The sequence below is a fragment of the Mesoplodon bidens genome (assembly GCF_964165515.1).
Source record: "Mesoplodon bidens genome assembly, chromosome: X".
NCBI lineage: Eukaryota > Metazoa > Chordata > Mammalia > Artiodactyla > Ziphiidae > Mesoplodon > Mesoplodon bidens.
Window position 1 is genome coordinate 95,104,972 of NC_138163.1, and position 21,839 is coordinate 95,126,810.

Here is a 21,839-nt window from a genome sequence, read left to right on the forward strand (position 1 = left end):
TTCCTTCTTTATTTCTTTTCTTCTTTCTTTCTCTCTTTCCTTCTTTCTTTCTTCCTTCCTTCCTTCCTTCCTTCCTTTCTTTCTTTCTTTCTTTCTTTCTTTCTTTCTTTCTTTCTTTCTTTCTTTCTTTCTTTCTTTCTTTCTTTCTTTCTTTCCTTTTTCTCCCGGTTCTTCTGAGCTGTGTGGCTGATAGGGTCTTGGTGTTCTGCCCGGGTGTCAGGCCTGTGTCTCTGAGGTGGGATAATCGAGTTAAGGAAATTGGTCCACCAGAGACCTCCCAGCTCCATGTAATATCAAAAGGTGAAAGGTCTCCCTGAGATCTCCATCTCAACACTAAGAACCAGCTACACTCAACGACCAGAAATCTACAGTGCTGGACACCCTATGCCAAACAATTAGCAAGGCAGGAGTACAACTCCACCCATTAGCAGAGAGGCTGCCTAAAATCATAATAAGGTCCCAGACACCACAAAACACACCACTGGATGTGGTCCTGCCCATCAGAGAGAAAAGATCCAGCCTCATCCAACAGAAAACAGGCACCAGTCACCTCCACTAGGAAGCCGACTCAACACGCTGACCCAACATTAGCCACTAGGGGCAGACATCAAAAACAACGGGAACTACGAACCTGCAGCTTGTGAAAAGGAGACCCCAAACACAGTAAGTTAAAAAAAAAAAAAAAGAGAAGACACGGAAACCCACATCAGTGGCCTCCCTGGTGGCGCAGTGGTTGAGAGTCTGCCTGCCGATGCAGGGGATACGGGTTCGTGCCCCGGTCTGGGAGGATCCCATGTGCCGTGGAGCGGCTGGGCCCGTGAGCCATGGCCGCTGGGCCTGTGCATCCGGAGCCTGTGCTCCGCAATGGGAGAGGCCACAACAGTGAGAGGCCCGCATACCGCAAAAAGAAAAAAAAAAAAAAAAAAGAAACCCACATCAGATGAACGATCAAGGTAAAAACGCACCAGACATAACAAAGGAAGAGGAAATAGGCAGTCTACCTGAATAAGAATTCAGAGTAATGATAGTAAAGATGATCCAAAATCTAGGAAATAGAATGGAGAAAATACAAGAAACATTTAACAAGACCTAGAAGAACTAAACAGCAAACAAACAATGATGAACAACACAATAAATGAAATTAAAAATTCTCTAGAAGTAATCAGTAGGAAAACAACTGAGGCAAAAGAACGGGTAAGTGACCTGGAAGATAAAATATTGGAAATAACTACCACAGAGCACAATAAAGAAAAAAGAAGGAAAAGAATTGAGGACAGTCTCAGCGACCTCTGGGAAAACATTAAATGCACCAAGATTCAAATTACAAGGGTCCCAGAAGATGAAGAGAAAAAGAAAGGGACTGAGAAAATATTTGAAGAGATTATAGTTGAAAACTTCCCAGATATGGGAAATGAAATAGTCATTCAAGTCCAGGAAGCCAGAGAGTCCCATAAAGGATAAATCCAAGTAGAAACACGACAAAACACATATTAATCAAACTATAAAAAATTAAATACAAATAAAAATATTCAAAACAGCAAGGGATAAGCAACAAATGACATACAAGGGTATCCACAGAGGTTTAACAGCTGATCTTTCATCAGCAACTCTGCAAGCCAGAAGGGACTAGCAGGACATGCTAAAAGTGATGAAAGGGGAAAACCTACAACCAAGATTACTCTACCAAGTAAGGATCTCATTCAGATTCGACAGAGAAATTAGAAAATTACAGAGAAGCAAAGCTAAGAGAATGCAGCACCACCAAACCAGCTTTACAACAAAAGCTAAAGGAACTTCTCTTGGCAGGAAACACAAGAAAAGGCAAAGACCTACAATAACAAACCCAAAACAATTAAGAAAATGGTAATAGGCACATACATGTCAATAACTGACTTAAATATAAATGGATTAAATGCTTCAACCAAAAAACATACAGCCTGAATGGATACAAAAATAAGACCTGTATATATGCTGTCTACAAGAGACCCATTTCAGACCTAGGGACATATACAGACTGAAAGTTAGGGGATGGAAAAAGATATTCCATCCAAATGGAAATGAAAAGCAAGCTGGAGCTGCAACTCTCATATCAGACAAAATAGACTTTAAAATAAAGACTATTACAAGAGACAAAGAAGGACACTACATAATGATAAGGGATCGAACCAAGAAGAAGATATAACAATTGTAAATATTTATGCACCCAACATAGGAGCACCTCAATAAATAAGGCAAATGCTAACAGCCATAAAAGGGGAAATCGACAGTAACACGAACATTGTAGGGGACTTTAACACCCCACTTTCACCAATGGCAGATCATCCAAAATGAAAACAAATAACGCCACACAAGCTTTAAATGACACATTAAACATGATGGATTTAATTGATAATTAGAGAACATTCCATCCAAAACCAACAGAATACACTTTCTTCTCAAGCACTCAAGGAATATTCTCCAGGACAGATCATATCTTGGGGCACAAATCAAGCCTCGGTAAATTTCAGAAAATTGATATCATACCAAGTATCTTTTCTGACCACAACGCTCTGAGACTAGACATCAATTACAGGAAAAAATCTGTAGAAAATTCAAACACATGGAGGCTAAACAATACACTATTAAATAACCAAGACATCACTGAAGAAATCAAAGAGGAACTCAAAAAATACATAGAAAACAAATGACAATGAAAACACGACAACCCAAAACCAATGGGATGCAGCAAAAACAGTTCTAAAATGGAAGTTTATAGCAATACAGTCCTACCTCAGCAAACAAGAAACATCTCAAATAAACAACCTAACCTTATGCCTAAAGCAATTAGAGAAGAAAACAAAAAAACCCAAATTTAGCAGAAAGAAAGAAATCATAAAGGTCAGATCAGAAATATATGAAAAAGAAAGGAAAGAAACAAATATCAAAAAAACTAGAAGCTGGTTCTTTGAGGAGATAAACAAAATTGATCAACCATTAGCCAGACTCATCAAGAAAAAAAGAGAGAACACTCAAATCAATAGAGTTAGAAATGAAAAAGGAGAAGTAACAACTGACACAGCAGAAATACAAAGGATCATGAGAGATTACTACAAGCAACTGTATGCCAATAAAAGGGACAATCGGGAAGTAATGGACCAAATCATAGAAAAGCAAAATAGTCCAAGACAGAACCAGAAAGAAATAAAAAATATAAACAGACCAATCACAAGCACTGATATTGAGATGGTGATTAAAAATGTTCCAACAGAAAAAAAGCCCAGGACCAGATGGCTTTGCAGGCAAATTCTATCAAAGATTTAGAGAAGAGCTGACACCTATCCATCTCAAACTCTTCCAAAAGAGAGCATAGGGAGGAACACTCCCCAACTAACCATCACCCTGATACCAAAACCAGACAAAGATGTCACAAAGAAAGAAAACTACAAGCCAATATCACTGATGAACATAGATGCAAACATCCTCAGCAAAATACTAGCAAACATAATCCAACAACCCATTAAAAGGATCATAAACCATGATCAAGTGGGGTCTATCCCAGGAATGCAAGGTTTCTTCAATATACGCAAATCAATCAATGTGATACACCATATTAAAAAATCAAAGGAGAATATTCATAAGGTCATCTGAGATAGATGCAGAAAAAGCTCCTGAGAAAATTCAACAACAATTTAGGATAAAAAAAAAAAAACCCTCCAGAAAGTAGGCATAGAGGGAACTTACCTCAGCATAATAAAGGCTATATATGACAACCCCACAGCCAACATCGTTCTCACTGGTGAAAAACTGAAACCATTTCCTCTAAGATCACGGACAAGTTTGTCCATTCTCACCACTATTATTCAACATAGTTCTGGAAGTTTTAACCACAGCAATCAGAGAAGAAAAAGAAATAAAAGGAATCTAACTCACAAAAGAAGAATAAAGCTGTCACTGTTTGCAGATAACATGATGCTATACATAGAGAATCCTAAAGATGCTACCAGAAAACTACTAGAGCTAACCAATGAATTTGGTAAAGTTGCAGGATACGAAGTTAATGCACAGGAATCTCTTGCATTACTATACACTAATGATGAGAAATCTGAAAGAGAAATTAAGGAAACACTCCCATTTACCGTTGCAACAAAAAGAATAAAATACCTAGGAATAAACCTACCTAAGGAGACAAAAGACCTGTATGCAGAAAACTATAAGACACAGATGAAAGAAATTAAAGATGATACAAACAGATGGAGAGATATGCCATGTTCTTCGGTTGGAAGAATCAACATTGTGAAAATGGCTATACTACCCAAAGCAATCTATAGATTCAATGCAACCCCTATCAAACTATCAATGGCATTTTTTGCAGAACCAGAACAAAAAATCTTAAAATTTGTATGGAGACACAAAAGACCCTGAATAGCCAAAGCAGTCTTGAGGGAGACAAACGGAGCTAGAGGAACCAGACTCCCTGATTTCAGCCTATACTACAAAGCCACAGTAATCAATACAATATGCTACTGGCACAAAAACAGAAATATAGATCAGTGGAACAGGATACAAAGCCCAGAGATAAACCCACGCACCTATGGTCAGCTAATCTATGATAAAGGAGGCAAGGATATACAGTGGAGAAAAGACAGTCTCTTCAATAATTGGTGCTAGGAAACTGGACAGCTACATGTAAAAGAATGAAATTAGCACAGTCCTTAACACCATACACAAAAATAAACTAAAAATGGATTAAAGACCTAAATGTAAGGCCAGATACTGGAAAACTCTTAGAGGAAAGCATAGGCAGAACACTCTGTGACATAAATCACAGCAAGATCCTTTTTGACCATCCTCCTAGAGAAGTGGAAATAAAAACAAAAGTAAACAAATGTGACCTAATGAAAATTAAAAGCTTTTGCACAGCAAAGGAAACCCTAAACAAGACAAACAGACAACCCTCCGCATGGAAGAAAAGATTCACAAATGAAGCAACTGACAAAGGGTTAATCTCCAAAATTTACAAGCAGCTCATGCAGCTCAATATTAAAACAGCAAACAACCCAATCCAAAAATGGGCAAAAGACCTAAATAGACATTTCTCCAAAGGAGACATGCAGATTGCCAACAAACACATAAAGCTTTTGCAACGTCACTAATAGTTAGAGAAATGCAAATCAAAACTCCAATGAGGTATCACCTCACACCAGTCAGAATGGCCATCATCAAAAAACCTACAAACAATAAATGCTGGAGAGGGTGTGGCGAAAAGGAAACCCTCTTGCAGTGTTGGTGGGAGTGTAAGTTGATACAGCCACTATGGCGAACAGTATGGAGGTTCCTTCAAAAACTAAAAATAGAACTACCATATGACCCAGCAATCCCACTACTGGGCATATACCCTGAGAGAAACATAATTCCAAAAGGGACATGTACCACAGTGTTCATTGCAGCTCTATTTACAATAGCCAGGACATGGAACAACCTAAGTGTCCATCGACAGATGAATGGATAAAGAAGGTGTGGCACATATATACAATGGAATATAACTCAGCCATAAAATGAAATGAACTTGAGTTATTTGTAGTGACGTGGATGGACCTAGAGTCTGTCATACAGAGTGAAGTAAGTCAGAAAGAGAAAAACAAATTCCATATGCTAACACATATATATGGAATCTAAAAAAAAAAAGTCCTCAAATACCTAGGGGCAGGAATAAAGATGAAGACATAGAGCATGGACTTGAGGACACGGTGCGGGGGAACGGTAAGCTGAGGCGAAGTGAGAGAGTGGCATGGACATATATATACTACCAAATGTAAAATAGATGGCTAGTGGGAAGCAGCCGCATAGCACAGGGAGATCAGTTCAGTGCTTTGTGACCACCTAGATGGGTGGGATATGGAGTGTGGGAGGGAGACCCAAGAGGGAGGAGATATGGGGATATATGTATATGTATAGCTGATTGACTTTGTTATAAAGCAGACACTAACACACCACTGTAAAGCAGTTATACTCCAATAGTGATTTAAAACCAAAATAGAATAAAGAACAGCACTGATTTGGAAAAAAAGAAGTGTATATAAAATACACTATCCTTTTAATCTGGAGCTTCTTAAATTATGATTGATGGTTGAAGCAGAAAGTATAACATCTGTTTTGATGCTCAATGCATGTTAACGAAATACTTGAGACAATTAAAATTTCAAAGTTAGGAGGTTAATGGACTTAAATGCAATTAATGATTCTAACTTCGTGCAATATCATAAAACATCAATACCTGTAGATGGTTACATATGTACATTATAATACTTAGAGAAATCATACAATGTGAAATACCCAAAGCATTCAAAATAGAACCCTAAAACATATGCAAGTAACCCACAGGAATGCAAAAACAAAACATGAGAATGAGAATCAGAGGGAACAACAAAAATCAAGAACTGAAAGACTAGACTGAAGCCTACCATAGGAATATTTACTTTAAATATAAATTCTCTAAGTACACCAGTTAGAGACAGAGATGGACAGAACTGATGAAAGAAAGTGACCCAAATATATTCAGTCTACAGGAAAGATTTCAAACACAACTACACAGGTAGATTCAAAGTAGGTAGATGGAAAAAATACATATCATGCTAATATTAATTATTTTAAAAAGAGGAGTGTCTGTATCAGCATCAGAGAACGTGTACTTCAGGTCAATAAAATTACTAGGCACAGGTGGCATGTTACATAAAGTTAAAAGGATCAATCCAGCAAGAAATCTTAGCAATTCTAAATGTGTGTGCAGCCAGAACCAAACCTTGAAATATGTGAAACAAAAACTGACAGAGCTGAAAGGAATAATAGACAAATCCAAAATTATTGTTGGGAACTTCAAAACTCTACTGTCAGGAACTGATAACAGTATTTTCTCATCGGAGTTCAAAGTAATATCTATGGCATATGTAATCCAAATGGAAAGTCTTTTAAAATAGGTCAGATTATACCATTCACAGGTATTGATATGACAGATACATTTAAATCTAAGTCTTCCACAAAGTATTATGTAATGCGTTCTGTTACCTCCAAGCAAAAATTTAAAAGCTAGCCATATCTTCAATGGAAGCTGCATCCTGTAATGGATATGGTATAGAGTGAGCCATAGCCAACACGTAAGGGAGAATTATTTGGGGTTTGTTTGTTAACATGGTATAGCCTAGCCTAGGCAGGCTGATTTTCCAGACAATTGCAAATATCAATAATATAAAAGAAAGGAAGGAACGAACGAACGAAGGAACAAAGGAAGGAATGAAGGAGGGAGGAAAGAATGGAATAAGGGAGGGAAGGAAGGGAGGAGGGAAGGGAAAGAAGAAAGGAAGGAAGGAAGAAAGGAAGGAATGAAGGAGGGAGGAAAGAATGGAATAAGGGAGAGAAGGAAGGGAGGAAGGGAGGAAGGAAGGGAGGTAAAGAAAGAGAGAAATTAAATTGAAATCACAATTTTAAATTGGGACAGAATGAATTAAGATTAGAATGCAATATACCAGACAAAGAAGGGAATATTTTATTGTAGAAGAATATGATTTCCTAGGAAGTTATAACATTTATGATTATGACAGACACAAATTAGCAGTATGAGACTTGCAATGGCCTCTCTCAGGGCGTGACAGATCAAGTGCACACGATAAGAACCTAGAAGAAGTAAATAAATAACAAATGAGATAGGTCTAAGAGATGCATATGATACTCAGCACCTGCACCAAGATAAGAGACTTCAAGTTCTGATAAATTGAAGTAGGTCGTAAGGGCCAGTGTGCCTGCCGAGAGTAACTAAAAAGCTCAGGGAACATATAAAGAAAAAATTTGAATGCAATTTATTTCTAAGAGGACGATGAGGAATTACTGTATGCAATTACTGGGTCTCTTAGGAGAAGACAGGACGAGCAGAACAAGCCTACAACTGAGATCAGCTTCTATCCAGAATTGCCTACATGAAAGTAAACCACTATAAAACTGAGTTGTGCTTTAAAGCTCAGAGCTAACCAAAAGTGGTGATGTTGGTAGACCACCCCCTCACTTTTAGCTGAGGTCCCAACGGCTTATACCCTCTGAGTCAAGATGACCGAATCATAAGTAAATCAGCTCCCATTTCCCTTTGCATCATCTATCCGGGTGCACATGAGAAAACACATTCAGTTAGGTGGCAAAGAGATGCTACAGACCAAACTTGGGAAGACAGCTCACTTAGATGAAAACGTATATCCTAAATGTGTATATTAGAAAAGAGGAAAGAAGACACAGAGCTGACCAACGGGTACATGAAGTGTTACTCAACACTGCTAATCATCAGTGAAGTACAAATCAAAACCACAGTGAGATATCATCTCACACCTGTCAGAATGGCTATTATCAAAGAGACAAGAAATAACAAGTGTTGGCAAGGATGTAGAGAAAAGGGAGTCCTTGTGCACTGTTGGTGGGAATGTAAATTGATGCAGCCACTCTGGAGAACAGTATGGTGGTTCCTCAAAAAACTAAAAATAAAACCACCCTATGATCCAGCAATCCGACTCCTGGGTATTTATCTGAAGAAAATGAAAACACTAACTCAAAAAGATATCTTTTATACTGCAGTGTTATTTACAAAAGCCAAGATATGCAAGCAGCCTAAATGTCCATAGACAGGTGGGTGAATAAAGAAGATATGGTGTATATATAGAACAGTGGATATTATTCAACGATAAAGAAGGAAATCTGCCATCTGTGACAACATGGATGGATGTTGAAGGCCTTATGCTAAGTGAAATAAGTCAGACAGAGAAAGACAAATACCATATCATCTCACTTATATGTGGGTTTCAAAACAAACACCACACACACAAAAAGAAACAAACAAAAAGCCAAACTGATAGACACAGAGAAGAGTTCGCTGGTTGCCAGAGAGGTCAAAAGGTACAACTTCCAATTGTAAAATAAATGTCATGTATGGTGACTGTAGTTAATAACACTGTATTGCATACAGTAGTCCCCCCTTATCCTTGGTTTCGTTCTCTGCAGTTTCAGTTACTTGCTTTGAACTGCAGTCTAGAAATTTTAAATGGAAAATTCCAGAAATAAACAATTCTTAAGTTTTAAATGGCATACAATTTTGAGTAGTGTGATGAAATCTCCTGCTGTCCTGCACTGTCCCGCCTGAAAATGAATCATCCCTTTGTCCAGCGTGTCCCTCCCATTAATCACTTCATAGCCATCTGGGTTATCTGTGGCAGTATCACAGTACTTGTGTTCAAGTAACCATTATTTTACTTAATAACGGGCCAAAAGTGCAAGAGTAGTGACGCTGGCAATTTGGATATTCTCTTATTGTGACTAATTTATAAATTAAACCTTGTCATAGGTATTTATGTATAGGAAAAAAATAGTATATATAGGGTTCAGTACTATCTGCAGTTTCAGGCATCCAGTGGGGGTCTACCGTATCTGAAAGTTGATAACTGTATGGTCAGACCACTCCAGATGGCTGTTCTCTTGCTCTCTGTACATCCCCTGCTCAGACCAGTGCCTGCTTCACCTATCCCCTACTCACATGACTGACCTTCCTACATACTTCCCCCAGGACCCAGCTACTGAGGATGGTTCTTATTAAAGGGGTAGTGCAGGGCATGCTCCTCTGCTAGTTTCCCTGATAAGCAATGAGCTAACCTAAGGCCAATTCCCCCTATCACTGGCAATCTCCCCTTCTCCCCGGAAGAGCAGACTGCCGCCATGTCCTGCCCGCCATCCGCAGCACACGGTGGGATGTCGCTCCAGGACCTTGTTTCAGATATGTAAGATTCCCCCATCCATTAAACCACTGATGTCTCTGTGTCGCTGACTCCAGGCTCTTTGTTAGGTCTTGAAGCGGGGCAAGCAAAGGCCTTATAGGCCTGCGGGGTGCAGCCCAACACTAAGAGAGTCAATCTTAAAAGTTCTCACCAAGAGAAAACGAATTTTGTAACTATGAATTGTGACAGATGTTAAGTAGAATTCTTGTGGCGATCATTCTGCAATATACAGAAATATCAAATCATTATGTTGTACACCTGAAACTAGTAATGTTGTATGTGAATTATATCTCAATAAAAAATAGATTTTTAAAAAGAAAAGAAGAATGGCAGAAAATGAGCAAAGCATCCATCCTGAGCAGTTAAAACATAACAAGATAAACACAAAGAAAAACAAAGAATCATTAAAGATAAAAACCAAAATAATGAAAGTGAAAATAAACATACAATAGAGCATTTTAGCACAGCATTTTACAGGCCCTTTGCATAGTCAGTAAAACGGACAAGCCTCTGGTCAGACTTAAGCGGAAAAATGAATAAAGGCACAATTTATTAATTTATTAATTTATTAATACCAGGAATCAAATAAGGTGACATTATTAGAGACCTTTATGCTAAAATGGAAAATTAAGAGGAAGTGGACACACAGTAAAATACAACTTAATAAAACAGAGAAGTTAAAAAAACATGATTTGAACTAAAAATATGAAACACATGGGATAAAAAATCTCCACAGAGGATCTCTAAGCCCAGATAGCTTCATAAATGAGTTCTGTTAATATTTAAATAGGAGATAATCTCAGTATTACATAAAATTTTTAAAGAATAGAGATAGAGGGTACACTACCCTCTTGCGTTTTATGTAGCATAACATTGGTACCAAAACTAGACAGGGCACTTTCAGAAGTTTAAGTTACAAACCACCTTGTTTCATGTATGACTGATTCACTTTGTTATAAAGCAGAAACTAATTAAAAAAAAAGAATAATCCCTAACCATATGGCATATTACATGCATTTTAATGTATTCCTCACAGCATAAATAGTATTTTATTCTGCCATAAACCCTCTGCTTATTATTTTTTTTAAAAAAGAAAATATCCTAAGCAACATACTTGAAAAAAGAAAAAAAAAAAAGAAAGCCCAGCAATATATAGAGAAGATACCACAGCGTGACCAAGTTGCTTTTATCCCAGGAAAGCAAGATTGGATCCACATCAGAGAATGTCAGTGTAATCCATCACCTTAACAGATGAAGGGGAAGGGAAAATTTAATATGATCTCCTCAGTAGATGCAGAAACATATTTTATTAAAACTCATCATTCATTCATGCTCAAACAACTGTTAGAAAAATAGGTGTAGAAGAGACTCTCCAAAGATGTTTAGGTAAAATTTTGGAGTGAACAGGATCTTTCTAGGCATGTTTCAAAAGTAGAATTTTTTTTTTTGGCTGCGTTTGGTCTTCGTTGCTGCACGCAGGCTTTCTCTAGTTGTGGCGAACGGGGGCTGCTCTTTGTTGCGGTGCGCGGGCTTCTCATTGTGGTGGCTTCTCTTGTTGCACAGCACGGGCCCTAGAGCGCGCGGGCTTCAATAGCTGTGGCATGCGGGCTCAGTAGTTGTGGCTCGCGGGCTCTAGAGTGCAGGCTCAGTAGTTGTGGCACACGGGCTTAGTTGCTCTGTGGCATGTGGGATCTTCCCAGACCAGGGATCAAACCCACGTCCCCTGCATTGGCAGGCAGAATCTTAACCACTGAGCCACCAGGGAAGTCAGGGAAAGCAGAATTCATAAAAGAAAAAGGGGATAAATTTTAGTACAACGAGACTGAAAAGAGACTCACCAAACTAAATCTATCTAAAGTAAAAACTCAAAAGGCCAAGTTTAAAGAGTATTTGCTATCTATATCACAGACGATGGGCTAATTTCCCAAATCAGAAAATAATCTTTCATTGAACCATTTTTGGAAAAAGGCACAAAGTCGTCTCTTTGTTTATGATAACACCAGCTGCTGTAACAGAGGACCTCCCAAATCTCAGTGGCCTTGTACTCTAGAAATGTTTCTTGCCCATGTAAAATCCAAATCGAAGCAGGCTTGGGAGGCTTGGCTCTGCTTTATGAAATTATTCGGGGACCAACTGACAGAAGAATCTCTGCCACTTTCAGCATTTGGCTGCATTGGTCACTCTGGTGTGAACAGTTTGCCAGCAGATGGGGCAAGAAAGAGAAGAGGAGGATGTCACAGGAGGCTTTAGGAGTCAGGCTGGTCAATGTTGTACATCACTGAGGTCCACTTTCCCTTGGCCAGGACTCAGTCCATAGGCCACAGTTAGGTGCTGGAGGGCTGGGGAACTCGAGGAGGTAAAGGAACAGGTTTGGAGAAGAGCTACTCAGTCTCTGCTATTGGTATGACAAATACGTTCTCGGGAGGGAAAATACAAAACGCCTCTAAATATGTTTCCGAGGCATGTGGGATCTTCCTGGACCAGGGCTCGAACCCATGTCTCCTGCACTGGAAGGTGAATTCTTAACCACTGCGCCACCAGGGAAGAACCAAGAGGCATACTTTTGACTGCATGTTTTGAAAGTTTTGAACTTTATACTGTATGTGTGTATCACCTCTTCATTTTTTTATTTTTATTTTCGTTAAAGGCAAAAATAAAAGAAAAAGCAATAACATGGGCTTTGGAGCTATGCAAACTGAATTTGTGACCTTTTCTACAACACAGGTCCAACTATACAAGGAGGGGCCTAATGCAAAATGAAAATGTGGGGCTTCTCATTCAAAAAAGCAGTGAAGGGACTTCCCTAGCTCTCCAGTGGTTAAGAATCAGCCTTCCAATGTAGGGGACTCAGGTTCAATCCCTGGTAAGGGAAGAAGGTTCCACATGCCGCAGGGCAACTAAACCCATGTGCTCTAGAACCCACGCACCGCAACTCCTGAGCGTGCGTGTCACAACTACTGAGCCCACCACAGCAAAAGATCCCGCATGTCACAATGAAGATCCCGTGTGCCACAACTAAGACCCAACACAGCCAAATAAATAAATATTTTTTAAAAAAATTTTTATACCCCCCCTTTCTCCCACAGTCTCTCTGTTGACCTGCCATTGTGTTTTGTATTTGCTGTTTAATGCCACGAAGGTCCTCACAGGTATCTTGGGCCCCCCACCCCTGGACCTGGCACTCTCCACCCTGCCCCTTCCTGTACCCACACCCAGGCCCCCACCACGTGTGCCATTCATTAACTTCTCTGGGGCTTCAATCTCTTCATCAGCAAAACGGAGGTTTCAGAAAATACACAAAACCTCACACTTTTTTTGAAACTTCAGTGAGATTTTATGTGTAAATTGCTTAGCATATTGCCTGATACCATGCCACAAATCATTACATGTTGAATATAGCTATTAAATTAATAATGAGACTATAATTTGTATTATGTTAGGATAACTGAATAGGTATATCAGAATTCTCATCATTAAGTACTTTATTAAAATAGTGTACGGTGGTATAAGGAACACATACAAACATCACCACAGGTAGAACCCTCGACCACGTAGATTAAACAGGAGTGTTCCTCCTGCAGTTTTAGGTGGAGTAATGTGTCCCATTCCATCCCCAGAGCTGTCACCCATCCCTAAAGCTGTCAGCTAGTCACCCATCTTCAGATAATATCAGCAAGTTCAGAAGGAAGCATCTGACTATTATGAATCCATTTGGGGAAAAATTGGTCCTGATGAGACACATGGGGTTCACAGAAGCTGGATCAAGTACCTGAGTTCCCATGGCAACCAAGGATATCAAGGAACTCTGTCTCCCATAGAAAATGCAGGGTGAGGCTTTCTGTAAGAGGTAGGCCTGGAAGCTGCTGGGAAGGGTTGGTGCCTCTCTCCACTTTACACCAGGCCCACATCCATTCTACAGACAAAAACCACCTCTTGGGGTGCCATTTTCATGCTCCCATGGAGGACCAGTGCCCATGGGTTCAGACATCTTCTGTGTCCCCAGCGCAGAACATCATCCTCCTTGTCTCCACCTGTCCTTCCTTCCTCATGGGGTTGGGTGCTTCTTTTCACTCAGCAAAGTACCGCTGTCTCTGTACAAACTCTCTCACTGGAGTTATCCCGGGGTGTGTTACATTCCCCTGCCCCATTAATAGGGTGACCAGGTGGGGCAGTAGCTGCAGGGGAGTGTGGGGGTCAACACAGGAGAAATTATAGCAGTTTTGTAGCCTGATGGGAATGATCATATGCGGTGTAAGGCCGCGACTCAGTGAAAGTTTTCTCCATGTGATGAGCAGGTTCTCCAAATGTTGCCCTTTTCAACAACACAGTGTTGGAAGAGGAAGTCCACCATGCGCCCTGAGTGTTCCTTTGTGGTTTTGCTGGGTATGCCAAGAATTTAAAGCCCTAACCACTCTTAACCAGGGAGATTTCTCAGGGTTTTATTTGTACTGAGCAATCCTGAGGGATAAGGTAACACCTCCCCCAAAGAGCAGGATTGCTTCTGCTCACTACAAAAGCAGTAAGTCTCCCAAGCTCAGGGCCCCCTCCTATATCACAACCTTCTGCATGTGCAGGCATCCAGGTAAGTCTACCTTCATCGCCCCCAGGAGACTTTGGGCATATGTAGCACTGGTGCAGACCTGTTGCTCTGGCTACTGCTTTTGCTGCGAGTGTAAAGTCCTTTGTCTCTCATCCAGGAGTCTTCTGTCTTCTGCCAGGATCTGTCAACCTGCGGCAAATTAACTTGTGAACTTGCAAGTAGGATAAAATCTCAGACCCTCCAGTGTCCTTGACACACAGATTTAAGTACATCATGCCCCTGTTTCCTTTGGCTTTAAGATAAAGGCCAACTTAGCCAACATGGTCTTCCAGGCCCTGCCTTGTCCGGCCCTGCCTACCTCTCCAGGTTCTTGTGCCACTTTCCCCCACATCTCTCTGCTCTTTAGTCCTATGAAGGAAGGAAGCAGTGGCTGATGTGTGGCACTTGCCTGATGGTTACAAGGAGGCCTCAGTGTTGCCGACAACATGTCCTGCTACTCACGGCTAAGCGCTGTTGTTCTTCTGTTGGACATAAACAACCAAATCACCCAACCCAAACTCAACTCCCATAATAGGTTCTTTCTAACATGATCTTCCTGGCACATATTCACGGTTCCACATGTCATTCATTTTTTCACCTGCAATGAGTAATAAATACAACTTAAATTTATCTCCCTGTGTGTTCCTAGTGTTCTTTGGCTAGAAGGCATTAACATATACAATGTCAGTAGTTCTTTCAGCTTATCAAACATGCCAATTTCTTTCCTGCCTCAGGGACTTTGCACATACTGTTCTGTCTCCTAATCCCCTTATCCTTGCTGTTGCCTCTGCAATTAATTAGTATATTTCACAAATAAGTGTCAAACATTTACCATGTGTCAAGCACTGTTATTTACAGGGAATGCAATGGTGAGCAAAGCCAGATGTCCTATATGTCCTTTTGCTTACACCTAAGCAGATAAGTTAAAATGTAATCCAATATCACAGTAATGAATATAAATTTCAAAAATGAGTTAATTGCTCTGGTGATAAGAAGCACACTTCTTGTGGGTTCATGATAATAGGAATCTAATCTAGACTTGTGGGTGGGGGATGACTGAATAGCAGTACAGGTGAAATATGAAAGATAAAGGGTACATTAATTAATGGCTTAACAGTCCTGACTGCAGGTATAGCATGTACAAAGACCCTATGGTCCAAGAAATTGCAACAGGTTTTAGGAGCTGGAACAGGTTTATTTGATTGGAGAGCAAAGGAGAAGTAGGGGAGTGTTGTGAGATTGGGAGGCAAAAGAAGTGTAATGGCTGAGTATAGTGGTTTGTGTAATAGGACTCCCTGCATTTGGCCCTTAGCTCTCTCACTAACTGTGTATCAGGGGTAAGTTACTGAACCTCTCTGTGCCTTATCTGTATTAGGGGTATGATTAAAAACTGCCTTAGGGGCTTCCCTGGTGGCGCAGTGGTTGAGAGTCCACCTGCTGATGCAGGGGACAGGGTTCGTGCCCTGGTCTGGGAAGATCCCACATGCCGCGGAGTGGCTGGGCCCGTGAGCCATGGCCGCTGAGCCTGTACCTCCGGAGCCTGTGCTCTGCAATGAGAGAGGCTACAACAGTGAGAGGCCCGCGTACCGCAAAAAAACAAAACAAAACAAAACAAAACTGCCTTAGATGGTTTTTATGAGAATTCAGTGACATAATGCCTGTAAGGAACATAGGATCATAAAAACTGATTATAGACAATATTCAGTGAATGTTAACTGTTATTATTTTGACTATGGTGATTAGGTAAGGATGGCATGGCTGGGAGTAGGCTGAGATAACAGCAGGGCAAAATTAAAAGAGGCACTCACTTCTTGTGCTGACCTATACTTGGACTACTCTGCGTTTGAGCATTCCCTTAACACTTTGCATGCTATGTGCCCATTTTGTCCCACCTATTCCTGGCCTTTAGAGAGAGATCAGACCATTCAGACTATGTTAAAGATTTTAGTTTTTCTCCTAAGAGCTAGGAAGATTTTTCAGAGTTTTAACCAAGTAGAGTGAGTCGGATACGTATGTGACATGCTCTAATGTTTGTTTTGAGAATATCATTTGGAAAAATATGGATTGGAAGGAACCCAGGGTCAGTGTAAATAGTGGCAGTTAGGAAGCAGTTTAAATAGTGAAAGAATGACATGATGAGAACTTGGACAAGAATGGTGTAGTGGACGTAGAAAACCATGGACAACTTTGATAAGTATTTAGGAATAAGATCTATGAGACTTGGCAATGAATAGCATGTGAAAGGCAAGGGCAAAGGAGGTGGCAGGGGTGATGCCTAGATTTCTGATGTATGCAAATGATAGACTGTGAGGTGATAACATTGAAAGAGGTGATAACACTGTAAGGAAACCATATGTAGGAGGAAGAGCACACATGGTCTTGTAGAGTTTGAGGTGTCTTTAAGACACTCAATTGGATATATTGAATAGAAAGTTGGTTATTCTAGTCTGGAAGTCTGTTGGCAGTGTGGGCTGAGAAATAAACATCCTTTGTAGTTTATAGATGGTGATTAAAGATGAGGGTATGATTGGCACTACCTTAGAGAGAACATAGAGTGATAATAAGAGGCCTTAGAACCAAGCCCCTCAAAACTCAAATATTTAATGCTTAGGTAGAGGAGGATGACCTTACAAAGCAGATAGATAAATGGCCAGAAAGTAAGAACAACACCCGGAAATTAGCAACACAGAAATCAAAAGAAAAGACTGTTTCTAGGAGGAAAGAATGCTCCATGGTATCAGAGGAGGGAGGAAGGGCAAGGAATTGACTGAAGATTGGAAATTTTTCACTGCCTTTAGCAACCCAGAGGTGATTGGTTATATTAGGTAGTGAGAGTTGTTGCAGGGAATGATGGAGTGAAAGTTAGATGTGAGCTGAGAGGTAAGAAGTAGGTGGAATAATGACAACAGAGCCATTTCTTTCAAGACATCTGGCTGTGAAAGGAGGGAGAACAGGCACTTTTTAGAGGGTTCATAAGTTCAGTGAAGGGTGATTAGAAAAAAGAATTTGCCAAGTTTAAATTTTCAACATTTTATTGTTTACTCTGGTGCCAGGCATTGCACTCAATGCTTTACATACATTATGACATTTAATATCTACTACAGTCTAATGATAGAGGGATTATTATCTCCATTCCACAAATGAAAAAGCAGAGGCTCAGAGGGGTTAAGTGCCTAAAGCCACACTGCATCTGAGTGGCAAGGTAAGACGCCAAAGCCAGTGTGACACCAATTCCTATGCACTTAACCACTGCAGTAATCCGTATCTCTTCTGTTGAATTTCATCTGTGCCTCCCTGATTCCTTCAATTCTGCCTGTCCTTCCTCTACTTCAGCTGTCTAAGACATTTGAGGTAACCAAAGGAATACCGAGAAAGCCAGACCTCCTAGCGTCCTAGAGACACTGGACGTTCTTTGAATTGGAAGCAGTGGGAAGGAGGAGCAACACTTTCGGTGGTGTCTCTGCACTTTCGGGCTCTGGTCAGTTTTGGGGGGGATGACCTGCTACTCTCTGCAGCAGATTTTCTTTTTTAACACCAAGGGTGGAGGACAGCTATTTGTCCGGAGACCTTGTGTGTTTCAGGGGAGGGGGGCGGGGAGGACGGATGCTTGGAGATTTTTTCTGGCTGCTCTAACTCCTGAGGGGTTGTCGCCAAGCTCAGGGACATAATCATGTACTCTTCTATAAACCAGGGCGATTCCTTCCCAGGTCTCACTCACATCAAAGGGGAGTAACGACAGCGAGAGGAGGGCTTCACACTGAGCCTGGCTTTTTTGAGCTGAGGACAGAAGTGCCGATACCTGTTTAGATAGGATTCCTATTTTTAAAAGGGAGCTTCTAAAATGGATCTCTCGGTGTCCTTTCAGCCTACACTTAGCCACGGCTGTCTGGTGGTAAGTTCTGAGGACCCCCAAGGAATCAATGCCTGTCTCTGACTTCTTGTTATCTTACAGCCAGGAAGGGACATGCACATTGATCAAAAATAACATTTGTGTCTCTTTTAGTCGCTGCTCTATCTCTAACACCTCGAACAGCTCTAATTTTATTAAATAAATGAAATAATTGTTGAAAGAGTGACACACATGTTTAAATTATAATAATAACATGATTTATTGAGTGCTTGTTGTGTGTCAAGCACTAAGTGTTTTATATGTATTCATTCATTATGGTATGTGATACCAGGGAAAGGCACCTAGTACTTTAACAGGGTGACCTGACCTAGTTTGAGGGGTCAGTGAAGACCTCCCCAACGAAAGTCACTTGCACTGTGATTTGAAAAAAAGTAGGCTTTGACTAGTTGAAAAAGGGAGTGGAGATGGAAATCGTTCTAGACACAACATTACAGAAATAACAGCATTTATTAATGTCCTAGTGGAGGGGAGAGACCTTGACCGACTTGGGAGATTGAAAGAAGGCCTGTGTGGTTGGGTCATGTAGTATTTATAGGTCACATTATAGTTTGGTGTTTTTGTCTAAGAGCAGTCAAGCAAAAGAATAAATATATGTATATGTATAACAATCACGTTGCTGTACACCTGAAACTAACACAACATTGTAAATCAGCTGTACTCCAATATAAAATAAAAATTTTAAAAAGATTTAAATTAGAGTATGATATCAGTTTTGCAGAAAATTCTGTCAACATTATAAATAACAGATGGAAGAGCAAGGCTGATGTGAGTAGATCAATAAGGAGAATATTGTAGTAATTCAGGTACGGCATGATGGTCATTTGTATCAGAGCAGTGATAGTAGAGATGAAGAAAAGTGGAGAGATTTAAGATGTTTAGGATCTAAAGTCAGCAGAACTTAATGTTGGAGAGAATGTCGGCCTGTACAGCTGGATAGATGGTGATACCATCTGCTAAGACCAGGGGAGGACCAGGTGAGCATGGGACAGTGAAGATCATATCATGCAGACTTTGAGATGCCTTAGAATCAACCAAATGGCAATGTCAAGTAAGCTGAAACAGGTCAGTGATCTATCATAACTGGAGGAAAGACAACAATTGTGGATGTAAATGCAGGTACATTTTTAGATTTGGTGGTAGAAAGTTGAGATAGTCTCTCTCAAGGACTTTTATTTTCTTGGTAAAATGGGAGGTATGGCTAGCTTCTGTAAGTGAGAGGAAAGGAGATCAGGTGTTTGAGGAGTTTTTAAGTTTGAAATTGTCATTACAGGTAATTGGAGAGAAGGTGATTGCAAAAATACAGTTAAGTTACTGGACACTCTCTAGAGCTTGGCTGAGGTTGATATCTATGATTGCAGATGTTACTGGTCTTTCTACTCATTTGAGTTTTCACCAGCAGTCTGTTGCTTCTTGACTGCAGGCCTGGGTTCGTCCAGACTTTGATATGGGAAAGTTTCTGAGTTGGGTAATTGAGTAATGCAAGAGCCCTTAAATGAAGAATTGAATACAGAGGTGTGTGCACATTTGCAGGTGAAGGGAGCACATTGAGATGAGGTCTGAGTTTGAGGTGCTTGTGAAAACATCCAGGATGACATTTTAGTCTGGTGGTCTAGCTCCAGGCCAGAAATATATATTTGGGAGTCACTTCAACTATCAGTGTCAAATGAAGTAATGAATTTGAATGAATTCATCCAAGGATGTAGGAAATATAGCATACAAAGAGCTGATGGCCAAGAATGGGACCTAGGGTGTAGTAGGAGATCAAAAAAGAAATTTCAGTGGCATAGGAAAGTAACCAGGAGAAGAAGACTTGAGGGGGGGCATGTTGATGCTATAGAGAGATAAGGTCAGGTGAGAACTGAAATTGGAGTCCTTTGGGATCCATTAATTAGGACATCCTTGTTACCTTAATGAGAGGTGTGTCATTTGGGGCAGCTGGAGGCCCTTAGGGAGTGAAGCCAGACTGAATTAAATTGAAGAGTGAGGAAGGGAAGGGTCTTTGTTTGATGGTACTTCATTTGAAAGGAAATGAGGAGGGGAGTTTGGTAATTAGAGACAGGATGCAAGGGAAGGTTATTTAGGATGGGGAATGCTTAAATATCTTGTTTAGAATGAAGAGAAGGAGGCATTGAAAAGGGAGAAAGTGAAAATGTAGGAGAGAGAGAATCAGACCATTTTCATCCTTCTAATCTTGTATTCTCAGAACTATCCTCCAAGGAAGGTAGTATTATCCCTGTTTTGCAAAGATGAGGCAACTGAAAGTAATTTCAATCACTTTTCTGTGGTCACACGGCTAGTGGCTAGTAAGTGGGAGTCAGCACATGAACCCAGTTATAACTCCGAAATGGTTGCACATACCGCAGTACCAAGTCACAAACACCTTGAACATTGTTCTCTCTTAGGACAAAAAAGTTGATGTAGTAGCCTCAGTACATTTTTTTAAAAATTTACTCTTTTAAAGAAAACTCCCACCACTCTGGTAAGCAATATGAGGTTCACCTTTTTTGGAATGTGAATTAATGACAGACACTCAGCTGAATGTTTCACATTCATCGTTTAATTTTCACAACATCATGGCAACATAGGTGTAATTACCTCTACCTTAAAATGAGGAAAACAAGATTCACAGTGGAGACAACTTTTGCCATACTATACTACCATTGATTTCTTTTTAAAAAAATTTTAATGGCATATAGTTGATTTACAATGTTGTGTTAGTTTCAGGTGTACAGCAAAGTGAGTCAGTTATACATATACATATACGCACTCTTTTTTAGATTATTTTCCCATATAGGCCATTACAGAGTATTGAGTAGAGTTCCCTGTGCTATACCTTAGGTTCTTATTAGTTATCTACTTTATATATAGTATTGTGTATATGTCAATCTCAGTCTTCCAATTTATCCCTCCCCCCCGACCACCTGGTAACCATAAGTATGTTTTCTAAGTCTGTAACTCTATTTCTATTTTGTAGATAAGTTCATTTGTACTCTTTTTTAGATTCCACATATAAGCAATATACCATTGATTTCTTTGTTTAATTCTATTTCACCTGTTTACCAGTGTTTCTCAAGTCTCTACAAATTAGTGGACAATAAATTATACTTTTATATAAACTTTATTGACATATAATCCACATACCATAAAGTTCACCCATTTAAAGTATACAACTCAATGTTTTTAGTATTATTCACAGAGCTGTGCAATCATCTCTATGATCTAATTTTACAGTGTAATAATCACTCTCAAAAGAGACCCTATACCTATTAGCAGTCACTTCTCATCCTCCACTCCTTCCTCAGACACACACAAATCAAATTTATGACTCCATAGATTTGCCTATGCTGAACATTACATACAAATGGAATCATATAATATGCGGTCTTTTGTGATTGGCTTCTTTCACCCAGCATGTTATTTATTTATTTATTTATTTATTTATTTATTTATTTATTATTTTTTAATGATCATTTGATTTTATTACAATGATTAGATGACTGTCACTCTTACAAAGGAACATAAAGTGTAATAAGTTGAAATCAGTTTTTTTGAGTATGAAGAAAGCAGTACA